An 8,478-nucleotide genomic window follows, 5' to 3' on the forward strand; every position below is an offset into this window, starting at 1 on the left:
AATAAGGCTGTTATACAAACGTTGTAATATGACTGTTATAGAGGCGTTGTAATGTGACTATTATACAAGTGTTGTAATATGACTGTTATACAAACGTTGTAATATGACTATTATACAAGCGTTGTAATAAGGCTGTTATACAAACGTTGTAATATGACTGTTATACAGGCGTTGTAATGTGACTATTATACAAGTGTTGTAATATGACTGTTATACAAACGTTGTAATGTGAGTATTATACAAGCGTTGTAATATGACTGTTATACAAACGTTGTAATGTGAGTATTATACAAGCGTTGTAATATGAATGTTTTACAAGCGTTGTAATATGACTGTTATACAAACGTTGTAATGTGAGTATTATACAAGTGTTGTAATATGACTGTTATACAAGCATTATAGTATCACTGCTATACAGGCGTTGTAATGTGACTATTATACAAGCGTTGTAGTATGACTATTATACAAGCGTTGTAATAAGGCTGTTATATAAACGTTGTAGTATGACTGTTATACAGGCGTTGTAATGTTACTGTTATACAAACGTTGTAATATGACTGTTATACAGGCGTTGTAATGTGACTATTATACAAGGGTTGTAATATGACTGTTATACAAACGTTGTAATGTGGCTGTTATACAGACGGTGTAGTATGACTTATACAAGCGTTGTAATATGACTGTTAAACAAACGTTGTAATGTGAGTATTATACAAGCGTTGTAATATGACTGTTATACAAACGTTGTAATGTGAGTATTATACAAGTGTTGTAATATGACTGTTATCAAAGCGTTGTAATGTGAGTATTATACAAGTGTTGTAATATGACTGTTATCAAAGCGTTGTAATATGACTGTTATACAAGCGTTCTAATATGACTGGTATACAAGCGTTGTAATGTGACTATTACACAAGCGTTGTACCATGAGTGTTATACAAGCGTTGTAATATGACTGTTATACAAACGTTGTAATGTGAGTATTATACAAACGTTGTAATATGACTATTATACAAGCGTTGTAATAAGGCTGTTATACAAACGTTGTAATATGACTGTTATACAGGCGTTGTAATGTGACTATTATACAAGTGTTGTAATATGACTGTTATACAAACGTTGTAATGTGGCTGTTATACAGGCGGTGTAGTATGACTTATACAAGCGTTGTAATATGACTGTTATACAAACGTTGTAATGTGAGTATTATACAAGCGTTGTAATATGAATGTTTACAAGCGTTGTAATATGACTGTTATACAAACGTTGTAATGTGAGTATTATACAAGTGTTGTAATATGACTTATCAAAGCGTTGTAATATGACTGTTATACAAACGTTGTAATGTGAGTATTATACAAGTGTTGTAATATGACTGTTATCAAAGCGTTCTAATATGACTGGTATACAAGCGTTGTAATGTGGCTGTTACACAAGCGTTGTACCATGAGTGTTGTACAGGCGTTGTAATATGAATGTTATACAAGCGTTCTAATATGACTGGTATACAAGCGTTGTAATGTGACTGCTATCAAAGCGTTCTAATATAACTGTTATACAAGCGTTGTGACATAACTGTTTTACAAACGTTGCTTTATTTGTTTGAAGCTAAGCACAAAGCTACACAATGGGCTATTTGTGCTCTGCCCACCACGGCTACCGAAATCTGTTTTCTAGCGTTGTAAGTTCGCAGACGTATCATTGAGGGGCTAGAAACGTTACAGTCATGATTGAAATGAAGTATGAGCTTTCTTTTCAGTAAAAATTAAACAACCTACGCAGTAAAAAAGGGCACAGAGAGTTGACAAAGAACATGAATAACTGGATAGAAATTATGATATTTGCCCAGGAGTTCAGAGATAAAGTTGAGGTCTTATAACACTAGAATTCAGGACTCGATCCGCACGGTGAGTACAGCGCAGGTAGCCCTTGTGTACCTTTGCACTCTCCTGAACAGACAAAAGTAGGCTAACTAAACTGACCGATGTAACTAGATAATATATCAGATATAAGTTAACTAAACTGACAGAAATAACGTATAACATATCAGATATAATTTAACTAAACTGACAGAAATAACAGATAACATATAAGTTAACTAAACTGACAAAATATATCAGATATAAGTTAACTAAACTGACATAATATATCAGATATAAGTTAACTAAACTGACAGAAATAACAAATAACATATCAGATATAAGTTAACTAAACTGACAGAAATAACAAATAACATATCAGATATAAGTTAACTAAACTGACTGAAATAACAAATATAATATCAGATATAAGTTAACTAAACTGACAGAAATAACATTAGATATAAGTTAACTAGACTGACAGAAATAACATTAGATATAAGTTAACTAAACTGACAGAAATAACAAATAACATATCAGATATAAGTTAACTAAACTGACAGAAATAACAAATAACATATCACATATAAGTTAATTAAACTGACTGAAATAACAAATATAATATCAGATATAAGTTAATTAAACTGACAGAAATAACATTAGATATAAGTTAACTAAACTGACAGAAATAACATTAGATATAAGTTAACTAGACTGACAGAAATAACATATCACATATAAGTTAACTAAACTAACTGAAATAATTAGATAACATATCAGTTATAAGTTAACTAAACTGACTGAAATAATTAGATAACATATCAGTTATAAGTTAACCAAACTGACTGAAATAATTAGATAACATATCAGTTATAAGTTAACTAAACTGACTGAAATAATTAGATAACATATCAGTTATAAGTTACCTAAACTGACTGAAATAATTAGATAACATATCAGTTATAAGTTAACTAAACTGACAGAGATGATTAGATAACATATCAGTTATAAGTTAACTAAACTGACAGAGATAATTAGATAAAACATCGGATATTTGACGCGTATTTACTGTTTTTAAATTGAATTCGGTAAAACTAATTTATGTTTGAGCACTTTAAGATAGATCAAGAACTTGCACCCGTCCATTAAGATCATTAAAGTCAGGTTAGCTGGATCAGATGATCATTGAAGTCAGGTTAACTGGATCAGATGATCATTGAAGTCAGGTTAGCTGGATCAGATGATCATTAAAGTCAGGTTAGCCGGATCAGATGATCATTAAAGTCAGGTTAACTGGATCAGATGATCATTAAAATCAGGTTAGCTGGATCAGATGATCATTAAAGTCAGGTTAACTGGATCAGAGCTGGTGATAGAAGCTTTAGTTCGAATTGAAGGACGAGAGATTTAATGGAACTCTGTTACTGTAAACACTGCCTTATCTTCAGCAAGAAATTAGCTAGAGGAATACCTAATAACATAATCAATACATGGACATATAAAGGATGTGAGTTTTTGTGTTTAAGTGGGAGAGAAAAGTAATTAAACAGATGTCACACCGCAGAATTTACATTAAATCTGTTTGTACTTTACACACACTCTCTTGAAAATGTTCAACCAAATGAAAATTGCGAAAAACGTGTTCATTCATTTCATACTTTTAATGAGGTTCAACTAAAAAAAACAACAAATAAAATAAACGAATATAAAAATATATAATTAGATAATGACACATATATACAACAGTGATATTAATGTACATAGTAGGACATAAAGTGCTCTTAATTTGTGTACCGTTTACTAAATAAATATTTCTCAAGTATAACACGCAATGAAACATCAACTATTGTACAGGATATGACAAAAACGTGTACCTAACTTTTGAAAACTATGATATATATATATACCGATTAAGTTGAACATGCAATGAGATTTCCTGTACATGTAAATAACGTACAGAAGAAGACAAAAGAAACGTCCATCTTCTGTAAATTATAAGCATAAGTATAGTTTATTTAATATAAACCTCTGGGCCTGTTATATTAATTGATATTCTATAGGGTAGGGCCTGATACATGCAACTATCAAACTAGGTTTACTAAACTTTCATACAAAATAAGACACAGTTATAGCTTATGTCGCTGTTAAGCAGGGGGAAACATGGGGGATCTCTATTCACCATTATGAACTTCCTTCCGACTCTTCCCGACGAGGAGTTGGTATAAAGGGAACAATGACGTCATCAAGATGGCAGCGAAAGTGAACCAACGCAGTATGTGCTTGAATTATTTTGCCAAACAAAATCTGATTTTGTCTACGACAAGCATTCATCGCACATAATGACGATTCAACTCACTTAGTGAACACGGCTTATACCTAGAATTAAACCTTGAACCGTTTATCATCAGTTTGCTTAGTATCATCACCAAACTCGTTTTCGAAAAGAAAGAAAGAAAAAAAAAAAACGTACGGAGAACTAATGCTTAACCGCCATATTGGAAATGCTAACTTCCTGTTCCGGTTCACATAATCCATGTATTGGAAAAGAGCACCCAAACAAGTTATGTAGAGGGGAATGGAGCATACTCATAAGGTTAACTAATGATAGCACTATACTGCTTAAGCCTGAGATATGCTGCATGCTCAAACCTTGTACAGGGTACGGCGTAAAGTACAGGCAACAATCAATTCGTCACAAGACACACGTAACGTGTAAGGTATTCACAGCATAAAATATAAATCAAACAACGATTCTGTGCAGCTCAAGGTCTAAACAATAACCTTTAACACTTCCATAACATGAGACACAAATAACATGCAACTCTCGTGCTTGTGATACTACTCATTATATTATAAATAACTAGTGTGTAGCCCGTCAAAAATGACGGAGCAAGTATTACCACCCCACTTCATAGTATACCCTAACCTCAAATTTCATAGCTAACTGAAATAAATAAATTTTGCGAAATCAAGCTTGAACAACAAAAAGGCAGTAAAGTGCAGTCTAGGTAGTCAAACGTCTGTCAATTTCTTTGTAAGCCAATCAAAATCAAGATCATTCATTAAATGAATTCGTGGCGTATTGATAGAATAATTATTGGTAAAAATCAGTTAGATTAACAACTTCTAATATACAGAAAAGCCAATGCGTTTTGGTAACACTACGTTCCAACATTAGCTTTTATGTCATGTTGCTTAGCAACAAAAATATCTATATAAATATAACATTACTGTCTGTTGTCTGTTCATGTAACTACTTCGCAGGGTGTGAATGTATTATCACCAAAATTGGTATGGAGGTTCATTAGGTCCATGCGGGGGTACATACAAATTTTCAGTTTTGTGTTTTGCATTGGCGTTTTTACCACTGCTTCACCCCCTGTAAATGAATGTTCACCAAATATGGCGTGGAGGTTTATTGGGTCCATGGGGAGATACATACAAATTTTCAGTTTTGCATTTTGTGTTTTGCTGTTTCTATGAGGGTATTTGCATTTTTTCTGCAATTACATATAACGGAAGCAACTTTTTTTATGTCCTAAGATAACCTTTCATTAATCATGAACTTACATAACTTCCGTCCAGGGGACGGGTATTCGAGCTAGTAACTTAATATAAGTATAAAATAAAATGTATAGACAACAGAACTGGAAAAATATTTTTGATTTCTTAATTTTGAGTCTCCGTTGATTAAAGAGGTTTGTTTTATATTAAAAACGTTGGTGATATAACAGAAATTATCTCAGTTCAGAAGCAATTTAAGTTTAAAAATTGAATCGATATTTTTACTTTCATGATAATTTTTATGCACTTGGCTATAGGCTAGGTGGTCTCACACTACGTCTTTACTTTAGGCTTTTTATATCAACACTCGCTACACTTATAAGGTTTCACGGTACCACCCCCGTCACTAAGATCGTAATGGGCAGTAATCGATTTATTCTATCTGGATAGATTCGTTTTAGCTTTTATGACTCCTGTTTCCAGAAATCAAGCGTGACGTGACACACAGACGTTTATATAGTTTAGATGTTGTACATTACGTTCCAGAGGTAGTTAACACTAAAGACATGTTTATCGTTTAATGTGAGTATTAAATATACTTTAGTTAGTTTAAATAGTTGATCATACAGACGTTTCTGGTTAGTCAACTCAAATATGAACAGTGTATATACATATAAAAATAAACTATAATTGAAGGTTCTGCTTCATGAATGACTAGAACAAAACTTGAATTATTTCTGTTTTTACTAAATGTTTCTTTATTTGACCAGCAAAAAAGAAAAAGAAAAAACAGGTTTTTAGAAAAGAGATGATCCGATATTTGTTATATACACACACACTCTCTCTCTCTCTCTCTCTCACACACACACACACACACACACATATATATATATATTTAAGAGTAATCCAAAAACACGAAGAAAAGAGGTGTCGAATTCAGGATAGTTTGTTTGTTTTTAGTTAAGCACAAAGTTACACAATAGTATGCTCTGCCTACCACGGTATTCAAACCCGATTTTTAGCGTTGTAAGTCCGCAGACATACCGCTATGCACTGAAGGCAGTTCGGGATAGAAAACATACCCCAATACATTAATATATATATATATACATACGCGTTAGGCTTAACTGACCTTCATGATATTCGATTTGCCTGTTTCGGTCAGCAAGTTTGTTTGGTTTTACGTTTTTCATTTTTGATATGCTTTTAGTCAACATGCCAACTGATTTGTGATTTGAAATATTTCTTGAGAACTATGGTGCCAAAACTGTGTCTGTATTGACGGGAACATTTGCCTTTAGTGTTAACTACCTCTGGAACGTAATGTACAACATATGTCTTTAGTGTTAACTACCTCTGGAACGTAATGTCCAACATGGCTTGATTGTCTATCAGCAAGTAGTTGACACTCTCCTACGAAACTAAATACGAAACTAAACCATGGAGGAATCAACAGCAAAGAGAAATTACACAGACGATCAATTAGACAACTCAAAATTACATATCAAGAAATGCTTATCGTTAATTAAGACATTTCGCACGAGATGACATTCCTGTAAAGTTTAATAGATTTGCCATTTTAAATTTCTGCAAACATACGAACAACTACGCTGAACATGACATTCTCCACTATGTTATAATACAGAAATAGGAGGTTGACCAAGTTCCTTGTGAAAGTGCCAGGTTTAAGGGAACTTTTACTTATTAATTACTTTCTGTATAACTCGCGTAATAAGAAAACACGAACGTCTTCATCAAAGAGAAACGTCCAGCTGTTTTAACAGCATTAGTTACTGGAAACTGTTATTCATGCAAACCCTCCTACAGAGTTTACAGTATTGAAAGATGAAAGTCAAAAGGTACTGTTAGGACTATATGCGGAATGGATAATTAATGTTCATTTCATATTCTTTAACGAGCACAATGTCTCGGCCGCTATTCTTTTGTTAAGAACTTGATTACAGGACTTTGTTCAAGCCCAATGTTAGTCTTAGTGATCATTTTGTAAATGTGTCTGTACGGCTTCCCTCGTGATAAGAGATGCCACAAGTAGCGGACGGTTATTGTCCTATTAACATGATCATTCGTTAAATTCTATATACCCATACCTAATGCAAGGAAAAGTTTGTTATATTTCAATAAACTTCAAATAATACGGATATACTATAGTAACTTAATCAACAACATATGGAGAAACCATAGTAACTTAATGAACAATATATGGGGAGACTATAATAATTGTATCAACAACATATGGAGAGACTATAGTAACTTAATGAACAATATATGGGGAGGCTATAATAATTGTATCACCAACATATGGAGAGACTATAGTAAATTAATGAACAACATATGGGGAGACTATAATAATTGTATCACCAACATATGGAGAGACTATAGTAAATTAATGAACAACATATGGGGAGACTATAGTAATTTAATCACCAACATATGAGAAACTATAGTAACTTAATCAACAACGTATGGAGAAACCATAGTAACTTAATCAACAATATATGGGGAGACTATAGTAACTTAATCAACAACATATGGAGAGATTATAGTAACTTAATCAACAACGTATGGAGAAACCATAGTAACTTAATGAACAACATATGGGGAGACTATAGTAACTTAATCACCAACATATGGAGAGATTATAGTAAATTAATCAACAACATATGGATATACTATAGTAACTTAATCAACAACATACTGGGAGATTATAGTAACTTAATCACCAACATATCAGAAACTATAGTAACTTAATCAACAACGTATGGAGAAACCATAGTAACTTAATCAACAATATATGGGGAGACTATAGTAATTTAATTAACAACATATGTGGAGACTATAGTAACTTAATCGACAATATATGGAGAGATTATAGTAACTTAATCAACAACATATGGAGAAACCATAGTAACTTAATGAACAACATATGGGGAGACTATAGTAACTTAATCACCAACATATGGAGAGATTATAGTAATTTAATCAACAATATATGGGGAGACTGTAGTAACTTAATGAACAACATATGGGGAGACTATAGTAAATTAATCACCAACATATGGAGAGATTATAGTAATTTAATCAACAATATATGGGG

This window comes from Limulus polyphemus, unplaced genomic scaffold (assembly GCF_000517525.1).
Source record: "Limulus polyphemus unplaced genomic scaffold, Limulus_polyphemus-2.1.2 Scaffold5229, whole genome shotgun sequence".
Classification (NCBI taxonomy): domain Eukaryota; kingdom Metazoa; phylum Arthropoda; class Merostomata; order Xiphosura; family Limulidae; genus Limulus; species Limulus polyphemus.